This window comes from Triticum aestivum, chromosome 6B (assembly GCF_018294505.1).
Source record: "Triticum aestivum cultivar Chinese Spring chromosome 6B, IWGSC CS RefSeq v2.1, whole genome shotgun sequence".
Classification (NCBI taxonomy): domain Eukaryota; kingdom Viridiplantae; phylum Streptophyta; class Magnoliopsida; order Poales; family Poaceae; genus Triticum; species Triticum aestivum.
The window spans coordinates 416,901,549-416,919,487 of NC_057810.1; the positions used below are offsets into that span (position 1 = coordinate 416,901,549).

The 17,939-nt window shown below is 45.5% G+C and overlaps 1 pseudogene; it reads left to right on the forward strand.

The window, feature by feature from the left end:
- The first annotated feature begins 885 nt into the window (after positions 1-885).
- On the forward strand, positions 886-3,196 carry LOC123134178 (plant intracellular Ras-group-related LRR protein 2-like; annotated as a pseudogene).
- Positions 3,197-17,939: the final 14,743 nt, after the last annotated feature.

Consider the following 17,939-nt stretch of genomic DNA (forward strand, 5'->3'; position numbering starts at 1 on the left):
AGAGAGTATTTCTCATGTGCATGGCAGGATTGTTGTTTAGGGTGTACCACATGGCAGAATTCCTGCAGTGTCCGCTTGTCTAGATAATCCATCGATGTGCGGAAACGTTTCTCGGATGTTTTTCGATCCAGCTTGATCCTCCTATATTTCTGTTTTATTACTTGGTTGAAAGTGAAAATTCTGGAACCGCCTCGAGGGAGGTCGAAACTGTGGGAGCTTGGCGCTGCCCGTCTTTGTCGCATGCATTGTGCTTCGATGCACGGAGAAATCATCTTCACGTACTTATCTGCGCGGGCCTTGTGGATCACAAGCAGCGGCGATCCTCCTTTTCCCCTCCCAAGAATAGAAGCAGCAATGCCCACCGTTCAAATTATCACATGTGGACCATACTAGGAAGTGTGGACTAGACTAGTTTAGTTTTTTTTTTTGCGACGACTAGACTAGTTTAGTTATTCCACTCTTTTTTTTAATCGCGACTGATAAACTACAGTAGATAAATCTGTTTGGGCATCAACTAGTTTTGGACGGAAGTAATATTTTCTGAGCAATTGAATGGGGATATTGAACAACTTTCGACATTATAGTTTGTGATGATCAAATATGAAATGAATCTTGACAAAGAGGATTCAAAATTTTTGCAAAGAAAACCAACTTAACTCGATGACCACATGAGAAAGCGGCATGCGATTTCAAGTGGCGCTCCATCCGGGACCCTTGATAGTCGGTCCAACGGCGAGGACACGCATGCGTTGAACAGTCAGCCCACACAACTCCCCCGCCACATATAAATACCGGAATCCTTTGGGGATCCTGTCGCTATCTTCATCTTCCTCTCTTCCCGCGATCCCCTCAGCTTGAAGCCGGAACAGTCATTCCGCCGTCGCCATGGATCCGTCGCCGAACTCGCACCCGATCCTCTCCTATGTGCTCTCCCGCCTCCCGTCGATCATGACGGGTTCCCCGAGGCTCTCATCCCCGCACGACCTCGAGCAGCCGCCGCCGCCGCCGTCCCCGTCCCCGCGCGCCCCGTCGGGCCCGGCGGAGTTTGAGCTCGTCGAGCGCATGCCTGGCCTCCGCCACCCGTCCGTCCTCCGCTCCTTGACGCGCGCAGTCGCCGACATCACCTGCGCACGCGACGCGCTCCGCCACCTCGGCCCCCGCCGCGATCACGAGCTGGTCGACTCCGCCCGCGCCTTCCTCCTCTCGCACTCCCACGGAAACCTCGTCGGATTGGATATCGAAGAGAAGGTGGTGGAGAGCCAGGAGGTGGTCCGGTTAGATGAGGAGCACGAGGCTTACGGTGTCCTGCTGCGGGAGGCGGAGGAGAAGCTGGAGCGGGTGTACCGGATGGCGATGCACGGGAGGGACGTGGCGGAAGGGGGCGGCAAGAGAAGGGAGGACGAGGGATCCGGCGGTGTGGACGAGGAGGTGGTGAGGCTGCTCAAGCAGGCGGAGGAAGGGAGAGTGGTGGAGCAGGTGCGCCTCGCCGACCGCCAGCTGCTCCACCTGCCTGAGCCCTTGGGCCGGATCCGCGGCCTGCTCGTGCTCGACGTCTCGCGCAACCAGCTCCAGGTCAGGATTCGCTGACGCCGCCATGCATTGCTCCGTCTCTCCCCGTGCTTTCATTCATCGTAGTACCATTTAGACATGCGATCGATGGGAGATTGGGATCGTTCGTCCGATCCGTAAAATTCGGCGATCGGGCCTTCGAGCGTTAGGTTGATTTTGAGGCTCTACGTGTAAGAAGGAAAATGGATTTCCCTCCGTGATCCATTGCAGATCATATATACTTTACTTGGAGTTGCAAATTTTGTTTCCCAAAAGGTTAATTTGCTTGGTTGCACATACACGCACCACTCTGCTCGGCACTCTTCTTTACCGGTGGTTTTGGATGGAGATTGCAGGCTGTCCCCGATGCCATAGGCGGGCTTCAACATCTGGAACAACTCCGGCTCGCTTCCAACGTCTTGGTCTCCCTCCCGGATTCCATCGGGCTTCTCTCCAACCTGAAGGTGCTCGACGTCTCCGGCAACAAGCTCAGATCTCTGCCCGACAGCATCTCAAGATGCAGGTAACCAACCAGCCATAGCCCCCCATGAATCCGCGAGGTCCATTGCTTGCTTGCTGATCGTCTGAGTCGGGACTCCAGGTCACTGGTCGAGCTGGACGCCAGCTGCAACGTTCTGGCGTACCTCCCGACGGGCATCGGCTACGAGCTGGTGAACCTGCAGAAGCTCTGGGTGCACCTCAACAAGCTGCGCTCGCTACCGTCCTCCATCTGCGAGATGCGGTCCCTGCGAATCCTGGATGTGCACTTCAACGAGCTCCGCGGCCTGCCCTCCTCCTTCGGCAAACTGGTGGCGCTTGAGTCGCTCAACCTGAGCAGCAACTTCAGCGACATGCGGGACCTGCCGGCGTCGTTCGGCGACCTGGTCGGCCTTCGCGAGCTCGACCTCAGCAACAACCAGATACACGCGCTGCCGGACTGCTTCGGAAGACTGGAGCGGCTGGAGCGGCTCTGCCTGGACCAGAACCGCCCATGGAGGTGGTGGCCAAGGGCGTCGGAGCGGTGAGGGAGTACATGGACAAGAGGCTGCAGGCCGAGGAGGAGCGGCGGAAGAGCGCAGCCGTGGCCGCTGAGAGCCCCAAGGCATCGTCGCCAATTGCGTGGCTGTCCCGGAGCGTGTCGTCTCTGAGCACATGGGTTTCGGACGTCACCGGACCGGAGAAGGCGGCCGAGGACGACAAGTTCCTCGAGCAGGAGCTGTGACCTGTGAGCAAGGGCCAGCCAACACCTCCTCGTCTCGGTGCTCGATCGATCGATCGATGTATATACGCGTATCGCTGCACGTAATCATTGCTGAATACTCGCCTGCCTGGTAGGAGTAGAATGGGACAACCGGCGACAACCATGCATGCGAGCATTTTTTTTTTCTTCTTCTTCTTCCCTTTCCTAATCTTCTTTTTATGTTGTTTTTGCTTAGTGGACCATCGTCCCTTTGCTAGTTTCAGTTGCCACGTTGCATTGTTCAATAATGGAACTTTGCAGTAGCATAGTTAGGTGTTGACAGAGAGGGCACGCTGTTGTAGAAATAACAGGTTCGTTTGGTATCGTAGCAACAGTGATTACCTGTCTAAGCAGGGTGCCCTCGACTCAACACTGATCGACTTTAGATCTTTCTCTTGTTTGACGTTATTGATTCTCTGACACGGGATTGTAACTTTTGCTTTGTCTCTGAAAATCTCGACTTATGTCAGCTCCAAACTCCCTTCGTCCCTCGTTTATGCTACTTCCCCAAGTGCGACACTTGATATTTTTCAAGTAACACTAAACAGTAACCACTCTTCGCATCTTTATTGATAATGGTCATAGTTTATATGTTTCTTCTTTTTTTTTCTTTTTACTCCGCGTATTAGGTTTGTTTGGAGTTAATCCAAAGTTTGATCAAGTGTGTACGAAAACTTATTAACATTCACAATACAACATCAACATCATATAGATCCATCATGGATATTTTTGTATTATATTTATTGGGTATTGTAAATGTTGGTATATTTTAACATAAATTTGGTTAAACATTGTAAATTTTGATTTCAGGCAAATCTAATAGTAAAAAGGAACAAAGTGACTACAAAACACAAAGATGCAGTTTCAGGGATATACAGCGTGTGCGCGCACATCATGTGGTTGCCGAAATAGCAACTCCAAAGACGGGAGTAACTCAAGTATTAACTGAACTAGCTAAATACACGTGCATTGTCATGGTCAATAAACTTAGCCATAGAGATACTAATCAAAACATTATCGTAATCATAAAAACATAGATACATTGATCAAAACATAAATTTGATTAAAAAGGTCAGCATGCCAAAACTTACAAAAACGATATCTAAAAATGTCAGCTCACTCATCCTAGGGCACTTTGTTTTTCTTCACTCTTCTTCTTTCTTTCCTTGATCTTCGGATCCTCGCCTTGTCACCTTTTGTCAACTGCTCCCTACTTAAATCAATGAAACACCAGCCTTAGCTGGTCCTTTAAAAAAATTATTTATAACCTTGCAAGTGCCAGGCGGTCGACTTGTTACGCTTGGGCTTGATCGGGCCTGACATGGACACCAAGTAATCATCCCTTACTTTGGCCTTTGTTGGTTTTAGTATCCTGCTATCTAGCAAGCAGGATGGACAATTTACCACATCTTGTTCTCTCCACCCCCGCTCCCAAGTTCTCTCTATTATTTGTCGCCCCTCGGCCCTCCCCTCTACCCTGGCTTCCGTCGGCTATGTAGCAGGTGAGGGTCCCCTCCCTGGTTTCCTCTATAGATTTAGTTCCTATTTTCGTCCTTCATGGCGCTACTTGGGATAAACTCATCGGAGTGGAATACTCGACGAGTGTTGGGCGAGTTTGTTGACGGGGAGCCCGGATCTGCTCGCAACGGCAATGGGTATCTCTTGGTATGGCTTGTATCATTCTACCCGATAAAGTCCTTACTTCTGTTCGTGCTAGTTACATCCCTATCTTCCTAGATACTAGTTCTTACTAGTGGAACATGGTCCTCTTAGAGCATCTACAGCCGAACTTGGCAAATCCGGCCCCTCAAATGCTCGCGGACGCATCCGGACGCATCCGCGGGCACTGACCGGACACCCCTCAAATGTTGCATCGCACACCCACATACCACAAATTCTGATCCTCAAATCCATGCACATCGATCATACGATACAAACTGTCTGAATGCCAAAGTTCAAAACAAAGCAAATCATAGTTCAATAGACCGGACATGGCAAAATCAAATCAATGTTCGAGCGTGACGGATGGCCTCGGATCACTAGCTCGGCGCCTGCTCCAAGCAGGCGGAATGCGTCCTGCTCCTCCTGCATCCGGGTTGCCTGCTACGACTGCATCCGGGCCGCCTCCTCCGACTGCATCTGAGCCACAGCTGCCCTCGCCGCTTCATACTTCCTACGGTCGTTGATCTCCATCTTCTTGTCCACAAGCCACTTCTTTGAATGCTCATCATAGAGGATCTCGTCCGCCAACATGATCGCCGCATCTTCTGCGTCCCGTGCGAGTTGCAACCTCTCCTTCTCAAGATCTATGTCGCCAAATGTCTTGGCCTTCTCGAGCTCCCATTTGATCACCGCTTGTTGCTTCTCCAACTCGATCTTCTCCCTCTCAATTTCGAGCTTCTTCTCCGCCCTCTTCCAGTCCCACTCCATCATTTACTTTTGCGGATCCAACATGAGCTTGTACCTCTCCTCCTTGTTCTCCCTCACTGAAAAAATGCCCGTCCATGTTGATGACAATTTGGTAGCCGCAGCATCGCGGGTGGCACGTGCCTTCTCCCACTTGTTTCCCATGACTTGACGGTTGTCCTTTGGCGCGGTGGCTTTTCCATTCACCTCGGAAACGTCGTCCTCTTCATCGTCCAACCCAATTGATTGGTTGGAGCTTGAGCCATCATTCCTCTTCTTGCCGGACTTGAGGTCGGCCACAACTTGGTTCCACTTCGGCTTGCCATTCAATATGACCCAACAATGGCTAAAAGAAAATGGCTTCTTCTCCACCTCATGATACAAAGTGGCCGCCATCGCCGTCTTGCGAACAACATATGTATGAGAACGAGAATGCAAACACAAGAAGCATATGCAATGGACGACAAGATGAGGTAATCGAGCTTACGTGAGTTGCGGCTCCCATCCCACTTTGAGGGTGTTTGGTCACTTGTGAGTAGTAGCAGACGTACTTGTTCACTTCCCCTTGAATGATCCCCCAACGATGTTGGAGAGATGCAAAATTGCGAGTGGTCACGATAGGATACGGCTCCACATACCCCTTTTGCTCATGGTACTCCTTCCAAATCTTCATCCAATAAGTGTTCCCCTTTTGCTCGGTGCCGCATATTGGATCCATCGTTGTGGCCAACCAAGCTTTAACCAGCAAGATGTCCTCAAATCTTGGGAATGCCGGACCTGTTGCCTTTGGCGTCTTTGTCTTCTTCTTCTTCTTGCTCGGATTGGGATCGGATGTTGTCCCAATTTCAAATGTGGTGGTGGCCTCCAATTCATACTCCATTTTGGTCGGTTCTTCATTGTCATTGATCATGTTCGACAAGAACACCTCCTACATGATTCAAATTTGCAAGCATTCATCGAGCAAATGAACTAGTGGTCTATGCTAAAATATGACCGGACAAGAGTAAAGAAAATGTACCGACTCTTGTTCGGTCATTCCGTCGAACATGTTGAGGGCAGCTCGGGCACTACCGGAGCCCGTGCTCATCCGTGCCTGAACGAGCTGCGGCGAGTCACACACGTCGACCGCCGGCATCTGCGTGGGCGAAAAACTCTTTGAAATGGCCCAGCCGGCGCTCGGATCATCATGTGTCTCAAAGGGGGTGGACAGCGTAATCCCCGTAGGCGCTCGGAGGGAAGGGGTGCGGGCATCCGGGTGCGGCGGAGGAGACAGCTGCTCACCACGTCTGAACCTCCCTGCGATGCGCCGCCACCTCCCTCTGTCGATGTCGGCGTTGCCGCAACGTGCGGGCGACGTTCTCCGCCTTGGAAGTCGCCGCTGACGACACCACATCTCCCACAGACGAGGCGGACTGCGTGTCCGTCGCGGCGGTGTGTGTCGGGCTGGACGACATCTCCGACGATGGATCGGGACCGGAGCTGAGGATTGGGAGCAAGGGTGAAGGCCGGCGAGGGTCCGGGCGCGGGAATAGTTAGAGGGCGGCGGGAGGAGGAGGAAGGGTTTGGTGGATTTGGAGCAATTTGGGGTGGGGTCGGGCTGTCGGGTCCAACATGGCGGGCATGCCCGAGCACCCCCATATCCGCCCCATATTTGGGCTGGATATGAGGTGTGCCGGTCGGCCCGAGCATTTGAGGGCCGTTTGAGAGGCCCGTCTGGGTCAAAAAATCGTGACCGAGCAGTGACCGCGCGTTTGAGACGGGTTTGAGAGGTGCTCTTAGGGCATCTCCAAACCGACCCCCCAGAACAGACATACTATTTCTATGTAGACTAGTCCGGACTCGTCCGCACGTAGTGATGAGTAAGGCTAGTCATAGTGGGATGCATCTTAGACTAGTGTTATATATATGACACTAGTCTATGGTATTACCTTTATAGTGCAAAGTATCATGGCCATCCAACATTCCCCTAAATGTCCGCTCCCACTACACCACAACCCTTGATTGTTGTGTTGTAGTGTCCATTTATTTTCTTAAGTTCGCAATACTCAAAATGATTATAGAAAATAACACAATTTATACATAAATAACATGCAAATATCTCTTGTGCAATTATAGTTCAAATATCAATATTACATTCAAGATAACTGGATGTTCAACAAATTTTTCAATTCAACGATACTCAAGTCAGAGGCATAAGGTTTGTTTATCATTTTTGTCTGAGAGGAAGTCACTTAATTGTACACAGATGTCTTGATTTATTCACACTATTCTAGCTTACATTTAACCGTCCTATAATTTTTATACTATGTAAACAATAATTGCTGAAAATAGTAATAAGAGGTAATCTATTATAGAACAAGTTTTTCATACTTCGCTAAATGATGAGTAAGGCTATAGTCATTGTGGGGAGTAACTTAGACCATATGACACTAGTCTGTTATTACATTCATAGTGCAAAATATCATAGAAGTAGTATCATATACTTGCATTTATTAGGTTGTAGACTCATTTTTTCTTGCGTTGTGTTATTATGTTACAAGAAACACCTCTCTCATTATTAATAACTTATCGCATTAGCAAACTTGTCTTAGGTTGCCTTATGTTACTAGCTTTTTCTTAAGACATTCTTTTTTTAAATGAAAAGGTAGATGAGTCTCTACCTTATATATTTCAAAACAGGCTTAAGCCTAGAGACCAAGAGGTCGATTACATGAAGCTTATATTTAGCATCGAGGTGCCATGGATATAAGCAGCCATCTGAAGAAGTACAGAGGAACATACGGGGAGGGGAAGGGCAAGGACACAAAATACATTAGCTATACTAGCCTAGGAGATTCACCTAGCTTGTAATAGCATCCTTGTCGATTTGCCTCTTGGCCCAGTGCTGCCATAAAATGAGGAGCTGCGACGCATATTGTTTGAGATAAGTTGGAGACCATCGTTTGCCGTTGAACACCCGATCATTTCTAGCATGCCAAAGCGTGACAGCAGCCGCAGCAAACAGGATGTGAACTATGCTGGAAGTAACCCAGGTTTGCTGAACTCTCTGCATGAAAACAACGAGGTCCGTAGAGCTGCAGGCTAGGTTGTTCATATGGAGCGTGTCCCAGATAACAGATGCCAAATAGAAGCGCAAAACAATATGACTGACTGACTCGCTGGCAGGACAAATGTCGCAGTCTTGATGCATGGTAATTGACGACCATTGTTTCCTTAACATATTGTCTCTTGTATTCAGCCGGCCCCGGAATGCCAACCACAAAAAGCCGTGGAACCTCAGAGGAATGATTCTATCCCAAATCCATGAGCTAAAAGCGCAGCCAACGCCTCTGAAGGTGAGAAGATTATAAACCTGTGATATACTGATTGGCTTATGGTGTATAGCAGAGATTCTGACGTCAGAGCCGGTAGTTGTAGGTGCCATGGGCAGAAAAGAGTGTAGTATCTGCAACTCCTGGTTAGCAGTCGTTGACAAGTTTGGATGGAGCTGAATGCACCAAGAGCCATGAGAGAACTGGGATGCCACAGTGCAGTTGCTATCCTTAGCAAAGGTGAAGTGGGTAGGCAGAGCGAACCGAAGACGCCCAACTGGTAACCAACTTTCATTCCAAAAGGAGATAAGCTTGCCAAAGCCCAGAGAACATTTAGAGGAGGACAAAACAAAAGGAATGAAATGCTTGAAGCTGTTCCATATTGTTGTGTCCTGATTTGAGCTCTTCATAGGAATAACAGGCTTACAGTATTGTTGAGCAAACCATTGAAAGCATGGAACATCCAAGGATTGCAAAACTTTAGCTGTGAATTTGCCGAGCAACGCTTGGTTGTGAGCAGAAAGGTCCCTAATGCCCAAGCCATCATTAGATCATGGAAGAGTAACAAAATGCCAAGCAACTAGGCATTGGCCACCTTTGATTGTATTCTTGTCTTGCCAGAAGAAAGCCCTCAACAACTTTTCCAACTTACCAATGGATTCCTTAGGCCATAGGAAGCATGTCATATAATAACTTGGAATGCTAGCAAGCATAGAGTTAATCAGAGTTAAGTGGCCACCCCATGACAAAAAGGCAGCAAGCCATCTTGAGAGCCTTTTATCTACCCTGTGAATGACAGGTAGAAGCATGCCATGCTTAATCTTGTGTAAGGATAGTGGCAGACCGAGGTATGTGCGCAGAAAGCTTGAAATAGGGCAACCGAACAGATCAGCGATATCTTGCGTGGTGCTCGAGTCAATGCAAATGGGAATCATGGTGCTCTTGTGATAATTGATTTGCAGCCCTATGAAAGCTGGAAAGTCAGTTAGGACCTGCTTAACGATTTGACGCTTGCTGAATATTTCTATAGAAAAGAAGCAGAGTATCGTCGACATATTGTCGAACTGGGAACATCCGATCGGAGCCAAGTGGGTGAAGCAGACTGCCATCTTCAAAGCATGAACAACAAAGTCTTTGTAAGACATCAGCGACCAGAATGAACAGATACGGCGAGAGGGAGTCGCCCTAACGGAAGCCCCTGTTTGCAACAAAGGACTCCCCTAGCTCACCATTCAACATGACTCTAGAACTAGCTATGGTCAGAAGTGATGTTATCCAACTGATCCATCATGGAGGGAAACCACGGGCCTGAAGAATGCTAAAAAGGCATGCCCAGCTGACAGTGTCAAATGCCTTCTAGAAGTCCAGCTTGAGAACCACCATCAGCAGCTTCCGTCTATGAGCAGTTTGAACCATGTCAGCAGCCATAGAAAAATTCTCCACAATAGACCGGCCCTTGATGAAACCATACTGTAAGGAATGAACTAGAGAGGGGATCTGAAGTTGGAGCCTTCGGGCAAGGACCTTACTAGCAAGATTTGGCACACTATGCACAATAGAAATTGGCCTATAATCACGCAGCTCCAGAGGAGTTTCCTTCTTGGGTAAGAGGTAAATGTGAGCCTGATTGATACCAGAGATATCAACCTGGTTGTCATATAGCTAGGCAAAAAATAGTTGCCGGTCTTCCTTGATGACACTGTGGAAAGCTTTGTAGAACTCGTTTGTGAAACCATCTGGGCCAGGACTGCGGTTGTTAGGCGAGTGATTGATTGCTTGCACTACTTCCTCCCAGGAGAACTCCCTAGCAAGACATGATAAATCCGCAGGCTCATACAAAGTTGTAAGGTGAACAGTAGGCAGCGAGGTGGACGGTTGACCCAGTAGCTCAGAGAAGTAGGCAGTGGCAAGTTGTAGCTTCTGCTGATAATCAAAGTGTTCCACTTCCCCTTGAACAAGAACACGAACCTTGTTGCGTTTGGCATGACCATTAGCAGCAGCATAGAAGAAACGGCAGTTTTCGTCTCCTGAGACACCATCTTAACTTAGCTCTCCTGCGCCATAGAGCAGCTTGCCATTGGATTAATTGCTCAGCCTTTGCTACCGCAAACTTTCTCAAAACTATCTCCAACAAGGACAGAGAGCATTGCTCCTCAACGGCATTGAGAAAGTCCATTACAGCCTTGTTGTTATTGATTAATAAGTCCAAGCTTGCCCTGTTCCTTTTCCATTGCCTGAGGGCAGCTCACAGACGTCTCATTTTGAAGTTGAGAAGAGAGGCAGTAGAGGAGATCTGCCTAGTACCCCGTCTCCAGCTGTTACCAATGACTGCTCTAGATTCCTCCATTTCAAGCCAGTGATTTTCCATTCGGAAAAACCTACTCTGAGTCCTTAAGTTGTTAAAACCACCAGAATAGGCACATGATCCGAGGTAATAGAAGGCATCACTAAGGCCGAGGACTGGGCAAAAACTAAGAGCCAATGAGCATTCACAAGAACTCGGTCCAGTTGAACCAGTGTTGGATGTTCCCTCTTGTTAGACCAAGTAAAGTTCCTGTTAGAAACCTCCACATCATCTAAACCATGACCTCTGATCCATTCGTTGTACACTTCCATCATAGCCCAATCCATCCGTCCACGCGATTTCTCATCTTGGGACCGATACATGTTGAAGTCACCAAGGACCAACCAAGGATCAGAAATTGTACCCACTGTGGCGTCAACAGCTTCAAAGAAAAGCGGCCTCTCCTGAGCAACACAAGGCGCGTACACTGTGGTGACAATATAAGCATGATTGCATGATGTAGATGACAGCCTGACGGTGATATGGTACTTATTCGTAGCAATGATCTGCCCAGAAACAATAGACGGATCCCAGACCATCAACAAACCACCAGAGGAGCCTGAGGAGGGCATGACTGCTTGTTTATTGAGGTATGCTGGCAGGAAACAATGCAGTTTCTTGACTGAATAATCTTCCAACTTGGCTTCCTGCAAACACAGAACACTACGGCGACAAGAGGTTATTGCATCTCGGACCAACGAACACTTATTCTCATCACCCATGCCTCGAACGTTCCAATCAAGGATTTTCATGGACACAGGTGCAAACTGCCCGTGCATGAAAGGAAATTGAGCATGAAGAAAGGAAAGCAAAGAGCGGAGGGTACAAACTGACCCAGCACATGACCAACCTAAAGCAACAACATAGATAGGCACTAAACCGACACCAAGATTGACTTCCTACTAGGATAAGAAGCTGAAAGTACATGTAGTCCCCATGTGTGGTTTTGGTAATTAAATGACAATCCTAATGGACTAATGTTTGCACTGAGATATACATTTGAAGGAAAGTTCCATTTGCAATGCATGAAGGATATTGGATGAATTGGTGGATGAAATCCATCAACATCTATATATGCATTGAGACTTGATAATGAATGACAATTCCTATGAAGAAACAATGACATCAAGTTATATAGGAAGGTTTGTTCCATGGGTGATGCAAGAAGGATATTGAATGGATTCAGAATGAATGCCATATACATGTAGTTGTGCATCAAGATTAATCATGGAGCAAAGATTAAAGTTGACCAAGATGAAGATCAAAGATTGAATTCAAAGATGGTCAACACACAAGCACAAATCATGTGCCACGTGAGATCTTGTGGTATGGTAAGAATTTGTCAATTGCGCTTTGTGTACTAACCCATACTATGTGTTGCCTATGTTTTTGAGAGGAGATTCTCATGGGCTCGCATTGAGAGAGATATTTCAAGTGTCTATGAGAGGATGACATCAAGTGTTGATGATCATGGTTGACAAGGGCAAGTTCAAGATAACTATCCCGAAGGATTACATGCTTGAAGCTTGTGGATGATCACATGATGGACACATGAAGATAAATACAAAGCAAAGCTTCCCACATTGTGTATGGGGGAGCTACTTGAAGACTTCACCAATGTCTTGCCATTCAACTTGATCCAAGAAGAAACTGCAACTTCAAGCTCAAGTGAAAGGCTCGAGTCAAAGGTATTAGTTCCTTCGACGTTAGTGTTGTGGAGTGATGAACACCGAAGAAACACATACACTCAAGAATGGATTATTGATAGCTATGTAGTGTAGACCTTTTATGATTCTTGAGTTATAGGGATCCCGCACTATTAAGAGGGGATCAAAGGGGTTCGTGATAGATTTGCTCAAGTCAACATCTTCTCTACACAATTCCACTCAAATCCTATATACCAAAGAAAATCCAAAGCCAAATAGGTTACCCAAATACATGATAAAACCTTTGCATATTTTGCATCCTCCATTTTGGTTCATCTTGGGTGGTTCTCTATGTGAGGACCTGGGTTTTTTCATAGCATCAAAACGAGCCCAAGATCATCAAAATCGGAGTCCGGATGTAAAAGTTGTGCCTGTTTCAGTTTCTAGGTTGCAGCAGTTTGGTTTGGCCGGATCATCCGGGTCCTATCCCATATCATCCGGGCTTTGCCCGGATCATCCGGTTTCCTGCCCGGATCATCCGGGTTAGTCGTAAAATTCATCACAGAAGCTTATTCCGCTAGCCGGATCATCCGGCTACCCACCCGGATCATCCGGGAATTGCCCGGATCATCCGGCTATGTCCCCGGACATCCGGGTATCTACTTCACCACATTGTATATTGACCTTCCCGGATCATCCGGGCATTGCCCGGATCATCCGGGTATGCGTCCAGATCATCCGGGCAGGTCAACAACTCCGGGAAACGGCTCTATTTTGTTTGGGGGTATAAATATCCCTCTCCCACTCCGGGGGAGGGTTGAGCACTTCATCCCAAATCGTCCCAAGAACACAAGTGGCTCCCTCTCACTTCTCCTACACCAAATCTTAGATCCCGGAGAGATTAGTGAGTGTTCTTGAGAGTTGTTCCAATCAAAAGATAGATCCTCTCCCTCTCCCTCTTGTGACCAAAGCAATTCGTGATTTGAGCAAGTCTTGAGCATTTCCCCCTTGATCTTGTTACTCTTGGAGGTTGGAGACTCCTAGGCGGTAGGAGTCCTCCGGTGAGGAATCAACTTGTGATTTGTCCCCCGGAAAGTTTGTGAAGGTTTGGAGGCCGCCTCAAGGTCTACCACTAGTGGTTGAGAATCGCCTTCGTGGTGATATCTCAAGGAGAATAGGGTGAGCCTTCGTGGCGTTGGTGTGCCTTCGTGGTAACATCCACCTCTCTAACGGTGACTAGCTTCCCTCCAAGGAAGTGAACATCGGGATACATCCTCGTCTCCGTGTCTTTGGTTAATTCTAACCTTAGCCACTACTTGTGGTTTACTTTGGTCTCTTGACCTTGCATTCACTATATCTTGTTGTCCTCATTATATTGTGTTGGTTACCATATCATAGAGATTATCTAGGCCAACACTTTATAGTCCGCAATTCATACTTGCTACTATTGTTCTATCGTGTGCTTAGTGTGAATTGTTAGCTTGTAACATTCATTTCCATATCTTGTGACATAACTTGTGTAAGCCTGTATTGCTTACTTGTGGTTGTGTGTATTATTCATTTATATATCTTGTGATATACATTGAGTAAGTTTGTGTAACTTACTTGTGCTTACTCATATCCTCGTTGTTCTCATCTTGTTTATCCTATGTTGTTGGTGCACTTAGTTAGCCTGGTATATTTAGGATTTGTGCTTGAAAAGTATCCTCTTAGTTTATTTCCGCATTAGGATATAGCCAAATCCGTATAAGATTTTAAAACGCCTATTCACCCCCCCTCTAGGCGACATCGTGGTCCTTTCAATTGGTATCGGAGCTAGGTCTCTCCTTATTAGGCTTAACCGCCTAGAGAGTAACGATGTCGACTAGTGAACTAGTGCACGATGACACATTTTGTTTTAATGGCACAAATTACATTATGTGGAGATTACACATGCTTTGTCACTTTCGGGCCATGGGTCCAAATGCTTTGCGGATTGTGGTTGTAGGGAATTCAAATCTAAAGGATGGACAATCTCCATCACTTGATGATATGCATCTTGATTGTGAAGCTTTAAGTTTCATTCACCAAGCTATAACCTTCGAGGTGTTCAAGTCAATCTCGTCTTGTTTGTTGGCTCATGATGCTTGGACCAAAATTGAAGATATATATGGTGGGTCCAATCTTGATGAAGATAATATTCTATTTGGGGAGATGATGGAGGAGTTCTCCACATTTTTAAATCATGAAGAGCTCTCTATTACTTCCACCTCCGATTACTTGCACACTTCAATATCTTGCACTTCACCAACATGTGGCATGCCACAAGGTAATGACATGGTGAGTGAAGAAATATCTTGTGATGATGGTGTTAAGCTCATTTGTGATGATATGCTTGATCTCCCATTTTGCCATGATAGAAATATCGTGATTCCCTCTAGTTCTATTTGTGAAACTAACCATGTAGAGGAAATCAAGAAAAATGAGGCATGCTTGGTTGATAAAGAACCCTCTTCTCCAAAAGAATCATCATCAACCCCTTGCGTTCACATGTGCCTCATGGCAAGAGGTAATGACGAGGTATCATCTTCTCTTAGTGACAATGATGATAGTTGTAATGAGGAAGATGATGAAGTCTTGACTCAAAATCTCTATGAGATTGGGAAAACTCTTCGTAGAGCTAAAAATAACACTTATAAAAGGTTCCAAGATGTTCTTGCTTGCTTTCAAAAATGTAATGACTTATTTCTTTACGAGCAAGCAAAAAGTGAACAAATTGAACCTGAACTTGCTATGGCTCATCAATGTCTTAGTGACTTGAGGTCTTTAAAACAAGAGATTGAAGTTACGCATTGTAAACTTAAAGAGGATTTTGAGCCCCTTGACCTTGACTACAAGAAGGTCAAAGGAGAGCTCATCAAACTCTCTAAGTCTCATGAGGAACTTCAAGCTACTCATGCGGAGTCTCTAGCTTCTACATGCTCCTCTCATATTGATAATGATGCTTGTGCTACTAACTCTATCTTGTGTGAAGCATCGATATTAAAAGAAAATGTTGACCTAAGGACTCAACTTGATTTGCTAACTAGCAACTATGGGAAATTGGAAGAAAGTTATGAAAAGCTCTCGGGCACTCATGAGGATCTTATAATCTCTCATGATGGGCTAAAGTTAGCTCATGAGGTTATGTGGACCAAGGTAAAATCGTGTGAGTCTCATGTGGATATTAGCACATCTTCTACTCGAAATGCCTTATTGCCATGTGCTAGTCCTTGTAATTCCTCTCTACATGATATTGGTACATCTTGTGATGAATTGCTCACCATGCCTTATTGCTCTAACAATGAAGTTTCTACTTCCTCTAGTTCTTTTGTTAATACTAACCTTGTAGAGGAAAATAAAGAGCTCAAGGCCCAAGTCACCAGTTTGAAGAAAGACTTGGAAAAATATTGTGATAATATCTTGAGTGTGCAAAAGGACCCTCAAGACAAAATTGGACTTGATTTCATCTCCAACAAGAAGAAGTCCAAGAACAAGAAGGGACGAGATCAAGTCAAGAATTCGGCCAACATTATTTGCTTCAAGTGCAAGAATGTTGGACACCATGTGAGATCTTGTCCATTGAAGAAGAAGGCTTCAAGTGTGAAGCATCAAGGGAACTGGCCTCAAGTTCAATATCAAGATAATGAAAGGCCTCTTCCCATGCCTAACCAAGATAATGCTCTCCAAGTTGAAAAGGTAAAGAAGAAGAGAAAGGGGAGCACATGTTGCTATATTTGCCGTAAGAAGGGACACATAGCTTCATCTTGTTCCAACGGTAACATATCTAAGCCTCCTATAGTCAATAATCATTATTTGCTAAAGAAGGATATTGTTGGCAATGTGTTTGCCAAGTTTGTGGGTTCCCAGAGAAGTTTGAAAGTGGACAAGACCATTTGGGTTGCCAAGCCTATTGTTACTAACTTCTTAGGACCCAACTTGGTTGGGGACCATCAAGCTCAAACTTGATCAATAGGTGTGTGGAGGGCATTGGAGACTTGGCTACTTCATGAAGAAAAACTATTTTCACCATATGTTATGGTTAATGCCAAGTCAAGTGGATTATCATCATATCTATCAATCCAATGCTCCTCTTTGCGGTAACTTGTACTTGCATTGTTTACATTGGAAGTTACTGTGTCCCTTGCATGTTTCGGTTTTGTACCTAGCATGTGCTTTTTTTGTTGTGCTTCCTAGTATGCTTGATTTGTGTTATCTAGCATGTGTAGGTCACAATGCACTTCATATATTTGTGCGTGTGTGGTTTCAAGCCTTTATTGCTTCATTAGTTGAATCTTCCTTGGCTGGATCATCACATTATGGGGGAGTGCTATGTTTTACGGAGATCACAAACCTTAAAGGTGTATGTATGTGGGATACCACCTAGTATTGTTAGTGCTATATTATCAAGGTACTATGTGGTATGTAAAGCTCATTTGAAACTCAAATTCTCATCCATTAATTATCCTTAGTTGGGTTTCATTTGCTTCTTGTGGATAATACATGTATCATCATATTATGGGGGAGTGATATGCTTTGTGCATATCACAATCCTTGTTAATATGAACAATTGAGGGATGCCACCTAGAATTTATATTTGAGATTATCTTATATCTCCGTGGCATGCAATGTCTTGTTTACGTATGGCATTCTTGTGCGGGTTTGCCCATGGTTATCTTTAAAACCATATTTGGAAAATCATTTGATTAAAGCTATTCCAATTATTGCTTTTCATGATTATCTATCTAGTCGGAATGTTAATATTATGCTATCCAAGCATTGTGGTTATTCCTAAACTCTCATGTTATGCTTGTGTTAGTATAGATGATCATGTACTTATTTGGTTTCTACACCCAATGATAACCCGAAATACCATTTTGTTCTAATTCATCTTATTGCTCTATATGAGAGTTTGTTATCTCATTGTTTATAGTGTCCTATATCTACTTGAGTGGGATATTCCTATGAGTATGTGTGCAATGCATATCTTATATGCTCATTGTTTTTTTGGTTCATATGTTGAACTTTGTGTGCTATCATATGTTGATTTGTCACTTTGATTCATTTTGGACAACATGAATGACTAGTGTTGTTATTGGAAGTATTAACAGTTATGTGGTCATTTGTCCAATTTATATCTCCCTGGATTTTGGTAGGCTTATGCATGCATATTTACTATGTGTAAATTCACATGCCTTGTTTGCCTTATTTGATCCAATATATATATGGTAAATCCATCAAATTCTTAATAGCTGTGATGTGCATGAAATTCAAATTCATATCAATAGGCACATATTTAAGTGGTTTTACCCTATGTGTTGTAGTTATGCTAACTACGTCGGACCCAATAAGTTTGGGGACCATATTGTACTTAAAATGTTTTAGGTACATTTGAGAAGCATTGGGTGCTTGGCTTATTCATGAAG